The sequence below is a fragment of the Ceratotherium simum genome, chromosome X, assembly GCF_057802395.1.
Source record: "Ceratotherium simum simum isolate JZ-2026a chromosome X, ASM5780239v1, whole genome shotgun sequence".
NCBI classification, from domain to species: domain Eukaryota; kingdom Metazoa; phylum Chordata; class Mammalia; order Perissodactyla; family Rhinocerotidae; genus Ceratotherium; species Ceratotherium simum.
In genome coordinates this window covers 84,757,761-84,780,989 of record NC_141940.1, presented here as the reverse complement: position 1 = coordinate 84,780,989, position 23,229 = coordinate 84,757,761, and the positions used below count along the sequence as shown (strand labels likewise).

Below are 23,229 nucleotides of genomic sequence, written 5' to 3'. Positions count from 1 at the left end.
ACCAAGTAACAGGCAAGCATCACAACACAGCAGTTTGAAGGCTGTTTGAGAAAGAGGCAGGTCCACCTTCAGGAGCCCCAGGGTATAGAGCCAATCATAGAGAACATGGGGCTTTGTCACCACCCTACCAACTGTAAACTTGCTTCTCAAAAGAATTCAAGAGTTATCCTCGCTGCTTCTTCACATCCCTTCTGAACAATGACAGCTAAGCTCCTTATCATGGCATGAAAGGCCTTCATGCAGAGCCTAGCTCTCAATGCATTTCTCTCTCTATCCTCCAGACTAACTCATTCATTCATTCATTCAGTTTATTCCACAAATATTTATTGAGTGTCTACTAAATATTACTATGCACTGTTCTTCTTGGCACTGGGGATACAGCAGTGAACAAAACAAAAGTCCCTGCTTTGTGGAGCTTACAGGCTATTGGGGGGAGACAAACACTAATCACAATAAATAAATATAAAATATAGCAGGTGGTGATCAGTGCTTTGTAGAGAAACATAAGACATAAAGTAGGATAAGGGGATAGAAAGTGCTGGTGAATGGTGCTATTTTAGACATGCTGGTCATGGAATGCTTCTCTAGGGAGGTGACATTTGAGCATACTGGAAGTGGGTGGGCAAGTCATCACATTACCTGGGAAGAAGAGTATTTCAGGCAATGAGAATAGCAAGTAAAAAGGTTCTGAAGAAGGAGGGTACCTGACGTGTTTGAGGAACAGCAAGGACGCCAGTGTGGCTGGAGAAGAGTGAGTAATGGGGAGAGTGATAAGAGACAAGATCAGAGAGGTGATGGGAACCAGACTGTGTAGAGACTTTTGGGCCATGGTTTGGGCTTTGGCTTTTATTCTGAGGGAGCTGGGAGCCATGGGAGAATTTTGAGCAGAGGAGGGACATAATCTGATATGGATTTTTAAAAATTTTTAAAGAAGAATTAGTAATAGGTATTAGAACAGTAGGCAAAAGGAAAAAAACAGACAATTACTAGGAAAACAAAAAGGTATACAACAAAGGGTTTGTAATCAAGAGTATACTATGTGGTTTAGATGTGAACAACATTTATAATGCTATACTTATGCAAACAGTGATTATTGGTTGAACAAAAATTGTATAAAATGCTTAAAGAAATAATAGATGCAACCACAAGGATGAGCAAGTAACAAGAGGCTACTAGGGATGACTAGGTAGATTAGAAAGTGAAATACATAGAGCTTGTACAAATGAAAAAAACAATTGTTGAAATAAAAAAACTCAGTGGACAGATTAAACAGCAGATCGGACATAGCTGAAGAGAGAACCAGTAAGGTGAAAGATATATCTGAAGAAATTACCCAGAATGAAGTGCAGGAAGACAAGGAGATAGAAAATATCAGTGAGATGTTACTAGATATGGAAGATAGAATGAAGAGGTCCAAAATATGACTAACTTGATTCTGAGAAAGAAAATATAGAAAGAATGGAAGAAAGGCAATATTTGAAGAGATAATAGATGAGAATTTTCCAGAAATTATGAAAAACATGAATCCAGAAGCATGAAGCACATTTCCAAAGTAGAATAAATAAAAAAGAAATGAATTCTAAACATGTTAAAATGAAACTGCAGAACCCCCTGCACATCCTCCTGCAAAAAAAAAAAAAAAGAGAGAGAGAGGAAAGATCTTAAAAGTAGCTAGAGTATAAGAAAACAAAAACACCTACAAAAAACAGCAATTAGACTGACAGCAGACTTCTAGATACCTATAACAATATATCTTTTAAGAATGAGGATAAAATAAAGACATTTACCTATAACAAAGACTGGGAGAGTTTAACACCATGAGACCTGTACTAAAAGAGCATCTAAACATTGTATTTATAATGAAGGAAAATGATCCCAGAATGATGATCTGAGATGCATGAATGTATGCATGTAAATCCAAGCAAACACTGTCTATATAAAATAATACTAAAGATGATATATAATTTTTGGGCCGGCCCCGTGGCTTGGTGGTTAAGTGAGCGCGCTCCGCTGCTGGCGACCCGGGTTCAGATCCCGGGCGCGCACCGACGCACCGCTTCTCCAGCCATGCTGAGGCCGCGTCCCACATACAGCAACTAGAAGGATGTGCAGCTATGACACACAACTATCTACTGGGGCTTTGGGGGGAAAAATAAATAAAATAAAATCTTTAAAAAAAGATGATATATAATTTTTAAGGTTAGAAAAAAAAGGAACAAACTAACATACTCAAAACACTAACATGTGGTCAAGAGAGGAATGACTAGAGTTGAAGGTTTCTAAGGTTCCTGCAATATTCAACAGGGAGGTTAAAATACTGCTTAACTTTAGACCTTATAAGTTAAACATGCACGGTAAAATTTCAAGGATAACCAGAGAAAGAATAGAAAAGGAATATGTAAATTCCAAACAGTAGGAATTGAAATAAGAAAGGAAGTTGAAAGAGGAAAAGAAATTGAATAAGAAAGCAAACAAACAAATCTCAAAACTAAAAGAGCAGGCAAGAAAAGAGAAAAATGAAGCGAAGAAAAGGTGATAGTAGGAAATAGAAATAAAAAAGTATGATGATAGCAACAAGTCCAAATATATCACAGTAAATGTAAACAGACTAGGGGCCGGCCCAGTGGCGCAGCAGTTAAGTGCGTGCACTCCGCTTCGGCAGCCCGGGGTTTACAGATTCGGACCCTGGGTGTGCACTGCCACACCGCTTGTCAAGCCATGCTGTGGCGGCGTCCCATATAAAGTAGAGGAAGATGGGCACGGATGTTAGCCCAGGGCTGATCTTCCTCAACAAACAAACAAACAAAAAGTAAACAGACTAAACTTGCCCATTAAAAGACAGAAATCATCAGATTAGATTTTTTTAAAGGTCCAGCTATATGCCATTCCCAAGAGACATAATTAAAGCATAAGGGCATGAAGATGCTGAAACGTAAAGGGATGGAAAATTATATACCACACAAATCCTAACAAGAAAAATACCTTGTGTTGCTATACTAATGTAAGATAAAATAGACTTCAAGGAAAAAAATGCATTATCAGGAATAGAGAGGGTTATTACATATCTACCAGGAATATAGAAAAATTCTTAATTTGAATATTTATAATAAAGTAGCCTCAAAATATATAAAGTAAAAAAAACTATAAGGAGAAATATACAAATTCGCCATCTTAGTTGAATATTAACATACCTCTTACAATTATTGATCAATATCATGATCAAAAAAATCAGTATAGATATAGAAAATTTGGACAATTAAGAAACTTGATAAAAGACAAGTTTTTTGATAAAAGACAAGTAGAACTCTATATTCAACAATTAGAGAACATACATTCTTATAAAACACATAGGAAACATTAAAAAATATTGATCATGTGCTAAGCCATAAAACAAGTTTCGATAAATTACAAAGAGTTGTTATCACACAGACCACATCCTGTGACCATAATGCAATTAAGACAGATTTCAATAAGAAAGAAATAAATTAAAAAATCCCCAAACATTTAGAAATTTAAAAACACACTTCTATATAATACACAGGTCAGGGAAGTAACCATGATGGAAATGTTGAAGTACTTGGAACCGAACAATAATGAAATATGACATACCTGAACTTGTAGAAAGCAGTATTGAGAGGGAAATTTATATCCTTAAATGCACAAATTAGAAAACGAGAAAGGCTGAAAATTAATGAGCTCAGTGTCCAATTTAAGAAATTAGAAAAAGAACAACAGAATGAATCCAAAAAATGTGGAAGGAAGGAGATCAAAAAAGATAAGAGCAGAAATTAAAGAAATAGAAAACAAAGACACAATAGAAAGGAGCAACAAAGCCAAAAGTTGGTTCTTTGAGAAGACTAATAAAATAGACAAACCTCTGGTGAGATTGATCAAGAAAAAAAGTGAGAAGGCACAAATAACCAATATCAGCAATGAAAAAGGAGACATAACTACAGATTATACACAGCAGAGAATAAAAACAATGAGGGAACTTTATGCCAATAAATTTGAGAATGCAGACAAAATGGACCAATTCTTAGAAAACTATAACTTACCAAAATTGACTCAAGAAGAAAAAGAAATCCTGAATAGTCTTCTAACTACTAAAGGAATTTAAGCAGTAGTTAAAAGTCTTCCTACCAAAAACACAAAGAACAGAAAATAACAGGAGGCAGAATTTTCCAGTATGTGGATTACAGGTAGGTGAAGAGATATTGATACCCTCAGCCGTGGAGGTGTCCACATAGGACCTAAGGCAGTGGAGACCCTAGGTAGGCCACCTCTCTCTATGGGCAGCCTCCTGTGGAGATCCTTAGAGGGTGGCCTTTAGTGAAATGGGATCTGACAAATCCCTCTGCAGTCCCTGAAGGTGGTGAGCATGAATGAGTAACATCCAGCACTCAGTTACTGCTCTGTGGTAAATGTGCTAAGCAGGGCCAAGGAGGAGCTCTATGACTTGGACAGCCTCTTCAGTAGCCAGCTTCTGTAGTCTTCTGCTCACTGAGGACAAGGGGCCTGTGGAGCTGCTGGAGAAGTCTGTTCCAGTTGCCAAGAAACACCACATACAGTCCAAGCTGTGACTGGTTGGGTGCACGGAGTCCAAGCAGGGGCTTCTGGAGAGTGTAGCTCCAGGTAGAAGCCCTAAAACTCTGTCTTCATGAATATCAGATACTTCTATCCGTTTGCAGCTGATGAGCCCTTTTAATGGTGTCCAAGCTAGCTGCAGGGTGATGGTTCTAACAATGATGCATGTTCTGCAAATAAGAGCTTCATCATTATTTTGAAATAATTAATATGAAAGAGTTCAATTGGATTTGAAATCTAATCACGTTATCACAAGAAATTTTACCAATATATTTGTCAGTGAAACAAAAAGAAAAGCTGTTAGATATCATTTCAATTGTTAAACATTTTTGAACAATTTAAAAATTGCTTTTAAATACTTGATCACTTAATTGTACAAAGGAAGATTTTTGTTGATATTGATTGTTAAGAATTCGAAGAACACATCATTAAAAAGTCTTGATCAGGATTTGTGTGTTGCCATTTCAAGCATAAAACCTGATATTAAAAAAACATGTTATGGAAGCAGATTTCAAGTTTCTCACTTAAAATTTTAAAAAGATTTTATTTAGAAGTTTAATACTAATTCAATATTAAAAAAGAAAACACCAGACCAAGATGGTTTTACAGGAGAATTCTACTAAACAGATCATTCTGAAGTCATATAGTACTTTCCAATATATTGTAAAAGACAGAATACTGACTCATTCTACGATACTAGTAGAACTTGATGACAAAAGCAACTAAGGACACCATGAGAAAGGAAAATTAAAGACCAATTTTACTCACAGACACAGATACAAAAATTCTAAACAAAATACTAACAAACTGAATCTAGTACTGTATAAAAAGGAAAAAAATCATGACCAAGTTGTGTTCATACCAGAAATGCAGAGGTGGTCTAACATGAGGAAAATCTATAAACATCATTTACTACATTATCAGATTATTGGAGGAAAAACACCATTATCATCCTAAGAAACAGAAAATGTACTTGACAAAAAATTCAACACCCTTTCATAATTTAAAAACAATAATAAAAACTTCTTAGCATACAGAAACAGGATGGAACTTGCTTAATCTGATAAAACCTGTAGAAATCTACACAAATATCATTCTTAATAGGAAAAAGTTAGTAGTGTTTCCTCTAAAATACCCAACAAGACAAGGATGCCCACTACCATCTTTTGTATTCAACACTGTGCTGGAGGTCCTAGCCATCTCAGTAAGACAAGAAAAATAAAGCCATAAAGATTGGAAAGGTAAAAACAAAACTGTCATTATATATAGCTGATATGGTTGTCAACATAGAAAACACAAAAGAATATACAGACAACTTAAAAGGAACCAGGGCTCCTTGAGAAATCGTCAATTCTAGGGTTGGGACAGGGAAATATCAGATGAGTAGGAAGCATCTTGTAGTGCCAGCAAGTAAGGAAGTGCTCAAAAACAAAAGGATGGGGGCATGTCAAAGGGACACAGAAGCCAACCTGAAAGAACCCCCAGTGGCCAAAGCAGGAGCAATTTGAGCAACGAAACAAATAGCACAGTATTGGATTTATAACTCAACTCATTAAATAAATATGCATGAGTTCATACTCATATGAACCAGTGACTGAACAAATAAGTAAACACAGAAATAAATAAGTAAATAAGAAGAAATAAATCTTTTTTTTACAGAAGAATTCAAAATAATATATGTAAATACACCCCCTTTCAGAGGTGGAGCTTAATTCCTCTTCCTCTCCTTGAGGGTGGGCTAGATTCTTCCAAAGAACAGAGAATAAAAAAGGGAAAAATAGCAACTTTATAGTGGAGAAACCTGGCAAACACCACTGTAACTGAGTGATGAAGGTCAATATCACCAGTGATGTCATGGGGATATCACATACTCCTGAGATGATGTGATAAAAAAGGCGCTTCGACTTTGTGGTATTCTTTCCAAAAACAACTGCAGTCTAACTATGAGGAAAACTTCAGACAAATCCAAATTAAGGAACATTCTACGTTAAATCTCAAAATTGTTAAGGTCATGAAAAACAAGGAAAGACTGAAAAACTGTCATAGACCAGAGGATGCTAAAGAGACATGACAACTTAAATGCAATGTGGTATTTTGAATTGGATCCCAGAACAGAAAAAGGACATTAGTGGGAAAACTGATAAATCCATATAAAGTTTGAAGTTTAGTTAATAGTAATATACCAATGTTGCTTTCTTAGATTTGACAAATATACCACGGTGAGGAGTATACAGGAATTCTCTATACTATCTCTTTATTTACTTCTCTATAACTATAAAATTATTCTAAAATAAAAAGTTTGCTTAAAAATAATAAAAATTTAGCAAGGTGAACAGCTATAATATCAATATAAAAAATCAACTTCATTTCTATACACCTGCAAAAGAGATAAAACATGTTAAATAACAAGATCTGATTTATAATAGGAAAACCCATAAATATCAAGGAATAAATCTAGCACAAGATATGCAAGGCCTTATGCAGAAAATTATAAGCTCTACCAAAAAACAATCAAGAATTTATTTAAAATGAAAGGATCTATCATGTTTATAGCTAGGAAGACTCAACATCATAAACATATCAGTTCTCTTGAAACTGATCTATAGATTCATTGCAATTCCAACATTTTTGTAGAACATGACAAGCTGATGCTGAAGTGTGTTTGAAATAACAAAGAGCCAAGAATATATGATACTGCTGAAGAAGAACAGAATGGGAAGATTTTGCTCTATCAAATATCAAGATTCTTTATGAAGCTAAAGTAATTAAGGTAGTGTGGTACTAGTTCAGGGACAAAAAGCTGGCCAATAGCAGAGATCCCAGAAACAGACCTATACATATATGGAATTTTCATGTATGACAGAGGTGGCACTTCAGATCATTAGGCTATCCATGTGGAAAATAATGAAACTGGCTCCCTACCTTACACCATACAAAAATCAATTCCAGTTAGACTAAGGACTTAAATGTGAAAGGTAAACCTTTAAACTTTTATTAGAAGAAAATAAAGAATATCTTTATGATCATAGGTCAGAGAAGACAACACACAAAAAGGGCCGCCTACAGAGAAAAGATTGAATTATTCAACTCAATTAAAATTAGAAATTTCTGCTCATGAAAAGACATCATAAGGAAAGAAAAAAGCCACAAACTGAGAGAACATATTCAATACATATAACTGACAAATGATGAATATCTAAATAATTAAATAACTCCTACAAATCAATAAAAATGATTAAAATACCAATTTTAAAAATGGGCAAAAGATATTAATAGTCATTTCACAGAAGAAGAAACATAAATGGCCAATAAAACATGAAAAGATGTTCAATCACATTAGTGACTGGAAAAATGCTAATTAAGTCCACAATGAGATATCACTTTACACTCACTATAATGACAAAAATTAAAAAGTGGGGCAATATCAAGTATTGATTACGGTGTAGATCAACGGGATCTCTTATAAATTGCTGAAAGATGTGTAAATTGGTACCATCAGTTTAAAATACATTTTGGCAAAATCCTGTCAAGCTGAATGTTTACATGTCCTATTAACTAGCAATTCCATTTTTAGGTATATGCCTTAGAAAAATGGGTGTGCATGTGTACCAGGAGCCATGTACAAGAATGTTCATAGTAGCACCCTTCATAAGAGCAAAAAGCTGAAAACTACCCATATGTCCATCAACAGATAAATGGATGAATAATTTGTTTTATGGTCACCCAATGAAATACTATACAGTACTGAGAATGAACGAGCTACAGCTACATGCAAAACATAGGTGAATCTTGGAAACACAATAATGAGTGAAAAAAGTAAGTCACAGGAGACCACACATAGTATGATACTATTTTTTACAAAGCTCACAACCAAGCCAAATAAACAATGTATTGGTTAAGCATCTCCACAAACATGAAAAAAAAATCAAAAAGAGCAAGAAAATGTTAAACACAAGACTTAGGAAAGTGGTAATTTCTGGCAGGGGGTTGGGGAATGGGACAGAAAATGACATAGGGATAGGTGCCATTATTAACATTGTTCTTAGGTGGGGCTGTGAGTTCTTGGGTTTTCATTATATTATTATCTTTGTAACTCATGTATGTAATGTATATATTCTTTTATTAAATATCTAATATATTTTATATGAACAAACAGAGAATGAGAGAAGAGTAGGAAGAAGTGAGGAACCACAACTGTTTTGGAGAGTTTTGCTGTTAGGGGAATAGAGAAATAAAGTCATAGTTGCAAGGGGATGTGGGATGAAGAGTTTAATTAAAAATTCTTTTAAAGATGGGAGCAATAGGAGATCAATAGGATGGGAGACTGAGGACTTTGGTGAAATAGCTATCCCTCTAAAACAATGAAAATATGGGCAAACCAGCTAAAATCAACCATTTTAAAACTGTGGCAATTGACCAAAAGCATAGAATGAAGTGAAAATCATCTATCCAAGAGAAACTACTGAATCTGGGTAAGACAGTGGGTTCTGTGACATTTTGACTTGTGGCTATTCCCATCCTCCCTTCCTCTCCAGCTCACTAGTGCAGTAGTCAAAAGCTGACTAAATTCCAGACAACAGAGAGGTCTGACTGCTTTGGCTGGAAATCTAAAAGGAAATCCTGGAGAATGACATAACCATAGGGAACTTTGAAAAGCTCTGGCATATTCCTCGGGATCTAAAGGGCTGTGCACATACTCAAGGCTATGTGCATGCCCAAGAAAGAGCTAGAAAAGGAGAGGGCCCAAGTCAAGCCCTTATGGCTGACGGTGAGGCTCTGTGCAAGCAGAATGTGAAAGCTAAGGCTGCCTTGTAAGCTGGCTGAAGTTTGAAGGCATGCCTTCTCACACAGATCCCTTTGGCAAAGGGTAGAAGGCATATAGAGAAGGTATTTGAGGAAATCTGACCAATCACCGGCTGGCCACCAAATTATACTTACCCAGGTGTGACCCCTAGGAATCTAGGCTTAAGAATAAAAACAAGAACTTTTAAAAAATAAGCTAGCAGAGAACTCAGGGGCCACATAATGCAGGGAATACAGAATCCACAGAATTAGTTGAGAAAAGTCACTAGACAAATAAACAGCAACAAGAAAAATAACAATTAGGGGCCAGCCTGGTGGCGTAGTGGTTAAGTTCATGTGCTCTGCTTCGGTGGCCCGGGGTTTGTAGGTTCGGATCCTGGGCACAGACCTATGTACTGCTCATCAAGCCATGCTGTGGTGGCATCCCATATACAAAATAGAGGAATGTGGGCACAGATGTTAGCTCAGGGTTAATCTTCCTCACCAAAAAGAGGCAGACTGGCAATGGATGTTAGCTCAGGGCCAATCTTCCTCACCAAAAAAAAAAAAAAAGAAGAAGAAAAATAACAATAACAAAAACCACACACACACACACACACACACACACACAAAACCCAGAAACACAACAAACCTCGAGGGTGGAAGAGTCTGATACCTGAGTTGTTAGAATAGAGCATCCAAAACGTTCAGTTTTTGACAAAAAATTATGAGACATGCAAAGAAACAGTAAAATATGTTACATATACAGGAAAAAAAGCAGTCAACAGAACATGTCCCTGAGGAGACCTATGTTTGGGACTTAATAGACAAAGACTTTAAATTACCTATTGCAAATATTTTCAAAGAGGGGCTGGCCTGGTGGCATAGTGGTTAAGTTTGGCACACTTCACTTCAATGGCCTGGGTTCGCAGGTTTGGATCACCGCTCATCAAGCCATGCTGTGGCGGCAACCCACATACAAAATAGAGGAAGATGGGCACAGATGTTAGCTCAGGGCGAATCTTCCTCAAGCAAAAAGAGGATTGGCAACAGACGTTAGCTCAGGGCCAATCTTCCCCACCAAAAAAATATATATTTTCAAAGAACTAAAGGAAACCATATCTAAAGAATTAAATGAAAGTATGAGAACAATGTTTCACCAAAGAGAATATCAATAAAGAGATAGAAATCATAAAAAAGAATCAAATAGAAAATCTGGAGTTGAAAAGTATAACTGAAATTAAAAATTCACTTAGAGGGGCTCAACAATAGTTTAAGCTGGCAGAAGAGAGAAAGGGTAAAGTTGATGATAGGTCAATAGAGATTATCCAATCTGAAAAGCAGAAAGAAAAAAGAATGAAGAAAAGGAAACAGAGCTTCACAGACCTGTGGGACACCATCAAGAGTACCAACATATGCATAATAAGAGTTCCAGAAGGGCAAGAGGAAGAGAAAGGGGCCAAAACATCATAAATTTGATGAAAAATATTAATCTATACATTTAAGAAACTCAAGTAGAATAAACTCAAAGAGATCTAAACCTAGATACATCATAGTGCAACTGATGAAAGTCAAAGACAAAAAGAAAATCTTGAACGCAGCAAGAGAAAAATGACATATTGCATATAAGGAATCCTCAATAAGATTAACCACTGACTTCTTATCAGAAACCATGGAGGCCAGAAGACAGTGTGATGACATCTTCAAAATATTGAAAGAAAAAGACTGACAACTGAGAATTCTATATTTAGCTAAACTGTCCTTTAAACATGAAAGAGAAGTTAAGATAAACAAAAACTGAAAGAATTTGTTGCTAGCAGACCTATCCCTCAAGAAACACTACTTTCAGGCTGAAATGAAAGGACACTAAGTAGTGACTTGAAGGTAACTGCATAGGTATTATGAAAGAAAGTATTTTTATTTGTAACTCTTATTCTCCTATCTGTTTTAAAAGAACTGCATAAAGCAATAATAATAATACTGTGTTGCTGGGCTTATAAAGTTTAAAGAAGTAATTTATATGATAACAATACTACAAAGGAGGAGAGAGGGAACAGAAGTATACTGGAGCAAAGTTTTTATATACTACTGAAATCAAGTTAGAATTAATCCAAAGTAGGTTGTTTCACGTTAAGATGTTAATCGTAATCCCCAGGACAACCACTAAAAACCTAACTCAAAAAATATATAGTTAACAAGGAAATTAAAAAGTTACAGTAGAAAATATCTACTTAACACAAAGGAAGAGAGGAATTGAAGAACAAAGAAAAGACATACGACACACACAAAGAAAACATCAATCCTTTACAAACTCTTCCAAAAAATAGAGGAGGAAACACTTCCCAACTCATTCTATGCAACCAGTATTATACCAAAATCAAAGACATCATAAGAAAAGAAAACTACAGACCAATATCCCTCATAAATATAGATATAAAAATCCTCAACAAAATACTAGCAAGCCAAGTCCAGCAACATATAAAAAGTATTATATAACATGACCAAGTAGGATTTATTTCAGGAATGCAAGGTTGGTTTATCATCTGAAAATTAATTAATGTAATATACTATATTAATAGAATAAAGCATAAATTCCAGATGATCATCTCAATAGATGCAGAAAGAGCATTTGACAAAATCCAATACCCATTCATGGCAAAAACACTCAGAGAACTAGGAGTTGAAGGGAACTTCCTCAACTCGATAATGTAAAACCCACAGCTAACATTACACTTAATGGAGAAAGACTCAATGCTTTCTCCCTAAGATCAGGAACAAGACAAGGATGTCTGCTCTTGTCACTTCAAGTCGACATTGTACTAGAAGGTCTAGTCAGGGCAATAAAAAGAAAAAGAAATAAAAGCTATCCAGATTGGAAAGAAAAAGCAAAATTATCTCTATTTGCAGATGATATGATCTTGTATACAGAAAATCCTAAGGAATCCACTAAAAAACTAATAAACAAGTTCAGCAATGAACTCGCTTATAGGATAGATCAATAAGTAAAAATCAAATGTATTTCTGTACACTAGCAATGAACAATCAGCAAGTGAATTTAAGAAAATAATCCCATTTATAATAGCAGCAAAAAGAATAAAATACTCAGGAACAAATTTAACAAAAGAAGGGCAAGACTCACACACTGAAAACTACAAAACATCTCTGAAAGAAATTAAAGAAGATCTAAATAGAATGACAGGGCCGGCTCCGTGGCTTAGCGGTTAAGTGCACGCGCTCTGATGCTGGCGGCCCGGGTTCGGATCCCGGGCACGCCCCAAGGCACCACTTCTCCGTCCAACCCGAGGCCGAGTCCCACGTATAGCAACTAGAAGGAGGCGAACCTATGACATACAACTATCTACTGGGGCTTTGGGGGGAAAAAAATGAATAAATAAAATCTTTAAAAAAAAAATAAATAGAATGACATCTCATGTTCACGGATCAGAAAACTTAATATTGTTAAATGGCAATACTTCCCAAATTGATATACAGATTCAGTGCAATCCCTATACAAATTTCAGCTGCTTTTCTGCAGAATTGACAAGCTGATCTTACAATTTATATGGAAATGCAAGGGACTTAGAACAGCCAAAACAGTCTTACAAAAGAAGAACAAAGTTGGAGGACTCCCATTTCCTGATTTCAAAACTTACTACACATAAACTACGGTAATCAAGACAGTGTTGGCTGGCATAGCGACAGACGTAACAGATCAATGGAGTAGAATTGAGAGTCCAGAAATTAACCTTTACATTTACTCTTTATGGTCAGTTGATTTTTGACAACATTGCCAAGAGAATTCAGTGAGGGAAAGAATTCTTTCAACAAAATGCTGGGACAACTAGACATCCAGATGCAGAAGAATGAAATTTGGACCCCTCCCTCATACCATATACAAAAATTAACTCAAAATGGATCAACAACCTAAAATCATACAATTCCTAGAAGAAAACACAGGAATAAATCTTTGTGATCTTGGGTAATGGAATGGTTTCTTGGATACAACACAAAAAGCTCAAGTAACAAAACAAAAAATAGATAAATTGGACTTTACGAAAATTAAAAACTTGTGCATCAAAGGACGCCATCAAGAAAGTAAAAAGACAACCCACAGAATGGGAGAAAAGATTTGCAATTCATATATCTGACAAGAGACTTGTATCCAGAATATATAAAGAACACTTACAACTCAACAATAAGGCAAATAATCTAATTTTAAAAGGGCTAAGGATTTATTTATTTTTTTTTTTGTGAGGAAGATCAGCCCTGTGCTAACATCTGTCAATCCTCCTCTTTTTTTGCTGAGGAAGACTGGCCCTGAGCTAACATCCATGCCCATCTTCCTCCACTTTATATGGGATGCCACTACAGCATGGCTTGCCAAGCGGCGCATCGGTGCGCGCCTGGGATCCGAACCCGCGAACCCCGGGCCGCCGCAGCAGAGCGCGCACACTTAACCGCTTGCGCCACCGGGCCGAGGGCTAAGGATTTGAATAGACATTTCTCCAAAAGATATACAAATAGCCAATAAACACATGAAAAGATGCTCAACATCATTAGTTATTAGGGAAATGCAAATCAAAACCACAATGAAGTACCACTTCATACACACTAGGATGGCTATAATAAAAAAAAACAAACAATAAAAAGTGTTGGTGAGGATATGGAGAAATTGGAACCCTCATACATTACTGATGGGAATATAAAATGGTGCAGCCACTTTCGCAAACAGTTTGATAGTTCTTCAAAAAGTTAAACATAGATTTGCCATATGACCGAGCAATTCCACACTTAGGTATCTACCCAAGGGAAAAGAAAACATATATCCACACAAAAACTTGTGCACAAATGTTCAGAGCAACATTATTCATAATAGCCAAACATGAAAACAACTGAAATGTCCATCAACTGACAAAGGAATAAACAAAATGTGGTATATCCATACAATGGAATATTATTTGGCAATAAAAAGGAATGCCTCATGCAACAACAAGGATGATTCTCAAAACCATTATGCTAAATGAAAGAAGAAGCCAGTCATAAAGACTAATATATTGTATGATCCCATTTATATGAAATGTCTAGACTAGACAAATCAATAGATAGAGAAAGTAGATTAATGATTACTTAGGGATGGGGGAAGGGGAGTCATGGGGAGTGACTGCTAATGAGTATGAAGCTTCTTTTGGGGGAGGATAAAAATGTTCTAAAATTGATTGTGGTGATGGTTGCACAACTCCGTGAATATACTAAAAACCACTGAATGGTACCTTTTAAAGGGGTGAATTTTATGTGTGAAATATATCTCAATAAAGCTGTAACAAAAAGATAGGAGCAATAACAGAATTTCTGTGTGCTAATGGGAATGATCTTGTCAAGAGGGGAAAATTGCTGGAGCAATGTCCTCAAGGAGGTAAGACAGGATGGGATCTAGCACCAAAGTGGAGGAACTGGATTTTGATGACAGCAGGGATAGTTTATCCATAATAACAGAGAAGGCAGAGTATGTGAGTACAGATGCTGTTTGGTGGTTGGATGTGGTGGTGGGAATCTGTGGAGGTTTCTTCTGATGGTTTTAATTTTTTGGTCAAGTATGCAGCCTAAGTATAGAATGGGAGAGGAGGTATTGGAGATTTAAAGAGAGAGAAGGTATAAAATAGTCATTTAGGAAAGTAGGAGAGTGAATGGCCTAGGGAAGAACAGTGGAGCAGGCAGAGAGTTGGATTCAACCAGGGCTAGGGTTTTGCCAGGTAAGTATGCTGAAGTGACAGAGGGCAAGGGAAGTGAGGATGTATGCAAGGGAATGATTATAATGATGAACCACGGAATCTAAGCTGATTAAAGGAAGGACATGGGAACAGGGAGGAAGTAAAGGGTAGTGAAAACATTCAGTGCCAGTGACATTGGAGGATTGTTGGAGTTTGGGTGCTAGAGGGAGTGAGCTAGCACACCCCAGCCAGGAGGTACTGGCTGTATAGCAGGATGCCTGAAACTGAGATTATGGAGATGATGGAGTCAGAGGTACTGATAAGAAGAAAGGTAAGACTATCGGAGTGGGTGGCTGAGGTGGGGTTGAAAGCCAAGAGCATTGTAGGAGAATGGATCACAGAACTGAGAGACAAGAACATTGGAAGGGTCATCTATGAGGATATTAAAATCACCAAGAAGTAGGACTGAGGTAGTGTTATAGAGAGGGACAGTGAGCTAGCAGCTAAATTCTTCTAGGAATGAGGTGTGATGGGGGGCAGGTAGGTGTCTATGTCTGTATCTGACTATAACACAGAGGGGTGGGTGATGGTATAATCTGATGATTTGAGATTGATATTTGAGATTGAGGTGGTTGATATTTACATAATCTTAAAGTATCTCTCCACAAATTACTTATTAATTACAAAAGAAAAAAGAGTATAGCGGAGAAAGCTGTCAGACATTACCCTAAACAGTCAAAGTGAACAAAACCAGTATTGAGACAAACTGACATCATGTGCCTCCTGATTTAAAGCACTGAAGACACATCTCTTCTGTGGTACTCTTGCCAAAATTACATAACTAAACTATAATCACAAGGAAACATCAGACAAATCCAAATTCTATAAAGTAACTGGCCAGGACTCGTCAAAAGTATCAAAGTCATGAAAGACAAAGAAAGACTAAAGAACTGTCCCAGATTGGAAGAGCCTAAGGAGACACGACAACTAAATGCAATCCTGAATTAGATCCTAGAAGAGAAAAATGATATTAGTGGAAAAACGGATGAAATCCGAATAAGTGCTGTACTTTCGTTAATAGTGTTATAGCAGGGGCTGGTCCGGTGGCGCAAGCGGTTAAGTGCACGCGCTCCACTGCGGCGGCCCAGGGTTTGCCGGTTCGGATTCCGGGTGTGCACCGATACACTGCTTGGCAAGCCATGCTGTGGCGGCGTCCCATATAACGTGGAGGAAGATGGGCATGCATGTTAGCCCAGGGCCAGTATTTCTCAGCAAAAAAAAAAAAAAGAGGATTGGCAGATGTTAGCACAAGGCTGATTTCCTCACACACAAAAAATATATATATAGTGTTATACCAATGTTAAGTTCCTAATTTTGATAACTGAACTGTAGTTGTATAATTTAACATTAGAAGAATGTGAGTGAAGGCTATATGGGAATTCTTTGTACTATTTTTACAACTTTTTAAAAGTCTGAAATTATTTAAAAATAAAAATTTTTTAAATTCTAAAAAATAAGGTTGTTTTAGGAAGAAGGAGAGAAAATCTCTGGGAAGGGCAGCTACATCGAGGACACCTACCCCCATCTCCTGGCATCCTGGTAAGAGGGGGATGAGGGGGCTGCTGGAGGAGCAGAGTGCTCAGGGGCAAGCCAAATTTCTATTCAAGCACTGGTTCTTAGTAGGGGGGTAGACAGTCAAGGGGTGTTCGTGGGCATTTTTGACTGTCACAATAGTTTGAGATCACTAGTGACATTTAGTGGGCATGGACCAGTGATGCTCAGCACCCTACAGTGCACAAGACAGCTCCACACAGCAAAGAATTGTGCTGTGTTCCATACAGGTTTAGAATGCCTCCCCAGGCAATCATGTAGGTGCAAAACCTGTTCATGCATTCATTTATTCATTCAACAAACATTTATTGAGCGAGCTTGCTATGTGCCAAGCACTGTTTTAGGTAATAGGGATACATCAGGGCACAAAAAAGACAAAAATCTCTGCCCTTCTGTAGCTTACAATTGAGTGAGAGTCAGACAATAAATGACAAACATAATAAAGATGTAAATTATGTAAGAGGGTGAGAAGCACTATGGAAAAAATAGAGCAGGGTATGTGCTAGGGGAGAGCTGCAATTTTAAACAGGATGGTCAGGGTAGGCCTCGTTGAGAAAGTGACACCTGAGGAGAGGAGAGGATGGAAGGAAGTGAGGGCCTGAGCCTTGCGGATATTTGGGGGAAAAGCATTCTAGGTACAGGGGATGGCCCAGTACAAGCCCCTGAAGTGGAAGTGTGCTTAACATGTTTAAGTAGCATAAAGGAGGCCAGTATGGGTGGAACAGACGGAGCAAGTGGGGAGAGTGGCAGGAGATAAGGTGAGAGAGGTTATGGAGGCCAGATCATAGATTTCAATATATACTGACTTTTCCAGAAATTTAACAACCATATAAATTGAGGGAAGACTGCACTTTGTTTAGAACTTTATGAAGAATTGTTCATCATCTAGGAAAATCACATCACCCTACCTGTGGTTTCTGAGTCACCGATCAACACATGTGTACTGTCACATTCCCAAGTACAAGTATCATTATGTGTAAGACCATTTCATTATGCCTTCTAGTGGAATTATATCCCAGCCTTTACATATTGAAATAAATATTGTTTTACTATAAATTACTCTTCCTTTACCTCTCTTTTATATTACAATTAGGACATTATTTGGTTTGGGGGAATTATGTGTGTAGACAGATTCTATTATCTATGCACTTCATTTCAGAATAGTGTAGGGGGTGTTTCAAAATACACATTACAAAAATGGAGTGTTGGGTCCAACAAGTATGAGAACCACTAAGGCATGGCAAGAAAACAAAGGGACTATTCAGAAGCCAAGGTATGAATGGAGGGGATTTTGCTGATGACCGAAGGTGGGTTCCAGAAGGCCTAGTCAAAGGATTTCAGGATGGGGACAGAAGACAGGGCGTCTAGGGCTGTATGGGGATGTAACTAGCAGACCCCTGGTCTTCTCGCGGTGACTAACGATACAGAATAAAGCGCCTGATCCACTTTTTCATCTAAGTTACTCCCACCCTGGGGTATCTACCTATTTAATACAGAAGGATGAGGAACAAAAGAGGGTTCTCTTCTCAATGAGGCCAGAAGCAGCCCAAGGCCAGGCTCCATTTTTTACGCACAGAACAGTCCAGAGCCCCAAGCTAAGCTCATAGACTCTCTCAGGCCAAGCTATTGCTATAAACAATGCACCTCTAACCTGTTAAAGGGTGGAAAAGAGACAGGTAGAAAGAGGAAAACAATAACAGAGAAAGACAGAAGCATTCAGAAAGAAGAAACAATGGGGGGAGGGTCAGAGACAGACAAGGAGAAAACAAAGCCAAAGACCAAGAGAGAGAATATTCTTTTCAATCACGACAGTCATTATTCATTGAAAATTTTCTAGAGGCCAGGCGCCGGGCCAAGTGATGCACATGTATTGCCTCAGGTGGAAATTATTAGACCTCCATTTGACAGACGAGGAAACTGAGGCCCAGATGGGTGAAGCAGATGGCTCAAGGTCTCATGGCTAGTTTTAACTGGTAGGGTCAGGATTCAGCCTTCTAGGTCTGGGCTGTCTAGTATGTCTCAGAGAGGGAGAAGGACAGAAAGATAGAAAGAGCGACAGAGGGGCAGGAGCAGAGAGAGAGAGAAAGACAGAGAGGCAGGGAGGGACGGAGGGGCGAGAGAGAGACAGAGAGAAGGAGGGAGAGAGAGCAAGAGAGAGATGGAGACTTACAGACACGCATGCAGACGATCACGTGAACTGCAGACCTGCACAGAACCGTTTCCGAAGAGACAGGAGGGCGGGGCGGGGGGGCTCGGAGGGCGGGCACGGGCGGTGGGCTCCGCAGGGTACTCACCTGGTCGCCGTCCGGGGCTGCAGGAGCACTCCCCTCCCTCTGCTACCCGCACGATCCTCCGCAACCCGCTGACCTAGGGTTGAGAGGCCGCTCAGGTAAAAGCTCGCCCAGATCCCACCCTTCACGCGCTTCGGCCCAGCCTCTTTCCCTTGCGCCCCCGACCTGCGTCTTTACAGCGTCTCACCCGACACCTCCGGCCTTCGGCGCTGCCGCTGCTGCACGCGAGCAGATTCCAGGGGCCGGCAGCTGGATCTCGCGAACACCCTGGACACGTCCCTCCCGCCGGCTCGAACGAGAGCGGGGTCGCAGGCCTCCACCGCTACGGACGGCTCCCGGGCTCCCATTGGAAGAGTGTCCTCCCGTCTTCCCTGGGATTGGCTGGAGACGGAAACACTTTATTTTTACCCCCCAGGCCGGGATCCAGGCCAGGAAAACTCCGCCCCTTCGGGCGTCTTTGATTGGTTTACGAGCCAAGCCCACCCTGTATGAGGATTGGCCAGGAGACGAGGACTCGTCATTGCTCTTTGCCAGTCTATTCAACAGGGCTTCCTGAGGTTAGTTGGGATCACGCAGGCGCGAAGCCCAAAGTGGGGCCTGGCGTGACTCACTGAACAATGGCAGATTCCTGGCTTCTTGACATCTTACTCTCCGTGAGCCACCTTGCGTAAGCCAGGACTCTGCTGAGACACGACTCTGCCCCCGATTTCCCATAGCTCTACCCCCACCTGCAGGGATTTCTAAGCCAGGTTTCTCTTACTGAAACTGAGTGTAGTTCCTAATTTCATCCATGGAGGATGAGGTGGTTATGGGGGTCTGACCAGTCACCCACCAGCCCCTTCTACTTACTAAGACATTGGTCAAGCGACAACCTTGCTAGGAGCCTCAGTTTAACCATTTGTGAAATGGGAAGATAATTTAAAAATCTTTCCTGACAATGTTGTTGTGAGGATTAAGTGAGAGAAGATAATTAATTGCCTAGAGCATAAATAGTTAAGGTCTCCCCTCCCAATTCTTGCCTTTCCCATTGTTTCAGACTGAGGGAACTATGGCCCAGAGAGGCAAACTGATTGGCTTGAGGTCACATAGCAATAAGACCCAGAATAAAACCCAGGTTCCTGTCCTCCAAACGAAAGCTGTTTAAGAAGGAAGGAGAGACACAAAGGCCCTTCCTATTACCAGAGTTCTTAATTTGGGTTCACAGACCTCCAATCCAGTCCAGGAAGAAGGTTTGGAGGGGCCCATGAATTTGGATGGGAAAAAAAATTACATCTTTATTTTCACTCTTCTCTAATTGAAATTTAGCATTTTTTTCAGTAAAGAATGTAACTAACCATAGTAGTAGTAGTACCTGTGACTCTGTCACCAATAGAAATCACAGAGATTTTCATATCACATTATAGATGTTGCAGATATTTTGAAATATCATGTAATCTCATCTCTATTTTAAAATAATGATAGTCATTAGACCCTCCATTAGATCTTATGATTTAATGGATTAACCAGGAGCACATACACTACTATAGCACATATTTGCTTTTTCCATATTTTAATAACTGTATTTCAGTAAATCAGTTTCTTTTGTAACTCTAGGTATTTTATTTTATGCATTTAAAAGATATTGTCTTCTGAGAAAAGGTCTATAGCCTTCACCAGATCACCAAACAGGTCCATCCACAAAAAATGTGGGTGGACATTTAAAACTCTGGGCTCCAGGAGGACAAAGACTTGGTCTATCATGTTTCTTTGTTGTATCCCTATCACCCGTTTAGTATCAGGCACACAGTAGGTGCTCAATAAATGTTTACTGAATGAATAACAGGATTTCTCTCTAACCATCCTCCACACCCCCAACTGAGGGAGCCAGTGCTGGCCCTTTTAGTCACCTAAGAAGGAGGAATATTCCTGAATCTAGTTTTGTCCCTACTAGTCTGCTTTTGTTCACAGAAGTGGGTGGCACTTTAAAGGTCTGGCCCCAGGAGATCCTGGGAACCTCACCCCCAGGAGTAGGGTCCTCTGCTGCAGAGAAGTGGGGTGAAGGATACAAAGACAAGTAGCTTCAGCTAGGAACAGGCCCTAGGGCACATTGGGTCCACGACTCCTCATCCTCCTCTTGGTTTCTGTTTAGGATCCCAGCAAATGGGGCCCATCTTCTCTGGTCTTCAGCAAAGACTATATTTTGGAGTTGGATGTAACCTTAAAGACCATCTAGAATAGCCCTCCCTTTTGGAAGCCCAGAATGGGCAGGACCTGAAACCAGACCACACACTGAGGAGGGAGGGCACAGGGAACAAGATGTCACTCTAGGCAAAGAACATCCTCTCCTCTCATGCCTCAGCCCAGGACATGAGCACCCTGGCCAACTATATTAGAATCCCATAATAGGCTCCTAACAGTGTCCCTGAAGCCAGAGGCTCTCTCTGACACGATGGGTGAAGAAGAGCCTCAAATGCCAGGATAAGGGGCTGAGGATTTGATTAGGGGGACAGAGAGGAATCAGGGAAGATCATGATGAAGGCTAGGCTTCAGAGGTCTGCTTCAAGGCTAGACTCTATCTTGGGATCTTAGGCAGGTTGCTTCTCCTGGGCTGATCCCCTAGCATGATTAGCCTAAGTTTGCAGATGGGAAAACTGAGGCCTTCTAGGCAGGGTGAGGGGGTCACGTTGTGATGCAGAGCAGATTGAGGCAAGGGTACCCTGGCCATCTGTCTCTCAGACTGGCTGTGATCCTCTTGCCAAGCTGACCTCTTCCTGGCCCACTCCAGGCCCTTAGCCCCTGCTGCTTTCCCCCTGCCTTCACTTCACCACATGCTCAATGGGACTGGCTCCTGATATTGCACATAGGTGTCTCTTCCCTCTGCACAAGATGCCTTGACTCAGGATCCTGCACTCTCAGCTCTGGTCCTGAGGGAAGATGTTTTCCTTTCTGGGCCAGAGTCTCCTCTACTCACTTCTGACAGTGCGGTCCCAGGTCAGAACCAGAGGCATCCAAGCCTCCATGCTCTCCTCAAAACATTTATCAGAAACATGGAGTATGTCCAAGAGCTGGTATTCCAACTATTTCACAGAGGAGGCCCAGAGAGAGAAGGGGTCTTGCCAAAGGTCCCACAGGAACCTGGCAGCCATCCCTGACTTCTCTCAATCCCTCTTTTCCTATATCTAAAGCCTGTCAATTCCAGCACCTTAAAAGCTCTCATAGAATAGTCACATTTTCCTCGCAGGAGAATTCCAATTAATTTATGTAGCTACTTCCCCCCTCAAAGAGATGGAGCATAACTCCCCACTCCCTAAGCATGGGCTACACTTAAGTGGCTTACTTCCAAAAGAGTACAGTATGGAAAGGATGGGGGGTGGAAGGAGTAATTTTACAGTGGAGAAACCTGACATACACTACCTCAGCTGGGTGCTCAACGTTAAGATCAATAGTGGTAAGGCATATTGATAGCACATACCCTTGATATGATGCAATGAGAATGGTACTTTAATTTCTGTCTTCCTTCCCCAAACCCATAACCCCTGTCTAATCATGAGAAAACATCAGACAAATCCCCATTGAGGGACATTCTACAAAATACCTGACCGGTACTCCTCAAATGTTGATGACTCCAGGTCATCAAAAACAAGGAAAGCCTCAGAAACTGTCACAGCCAAGAGGAGCCTATGGAGACATGATGACTAAACGTAATGTCGTATCCTGGATGGCATCCTGGAACAGAAAAAGGGCATTAGGTAAAAACTAAGGAAATCTGAATAAAGTATGGACTTTAGTTAATAATAATGTATTGATATTGGTTCATCAATTGTGACAGATGTACCATACTAATGTAAGATGTTAACAGTAGAGGAAACTGGCTGTGGGGTATACGGTAACTGTGTGTATTATCTTAGCAATATTTCTGTAAATCTAAAACTTCTAAAATAAAAAAATTTATTTTAAAAAACTTCCCATATCTGCCCCCATCACGCCACTCTCACCTGAGGTATAGAGTCAACGTCCTCACTGCTCTGCCTTCCCCCAATCCATTCTCCTGGCAGCCAGCAGAGGGCATTTTCTAAAACGCAAATCTAACCGTATCTGGAGCTTTCCAGCAAAATAAGGGCGTTGGATGGAAAGTTCGGGAGGTATATTGCAGAAGACCCACCCGGATGTGTGTATAAGTTATCATTATGATCCAGAAAGAATCTGGGAAGTATTTCTGATGTCCGTTGAAATAAAGTTACTATATCCAAAGTTTAAAACAACCCGGCCTTTCC

At 39.5% G+C, this 23,229-nt stretch overlaps 1 long non-coding RNA gene across 1 annotated transcript; it reads right to left on the bottom strand.

Moving 5' to 3' along the window:
• Window positions 1–307: 307 nt before the first annotated feature.
• On the bottom strand, window positions 308–22,702 carry LOC147911916 (uncharacterized). The gene is made up of 4 exons (XR_015550577.1): window positions 22,551–22,702; window positions 19,164–19,357; window positions 18,980–19,052; window positions 308–4,754 (listed from the first exon to the last, which is right to left on the bottom strand). It is a non-coding gene; the product is annotated as an uncharacterized LOC147911916 (long non-coding RNA).
• Window positions 22,703–23,229: the final 527 nt, after the last annotated feature.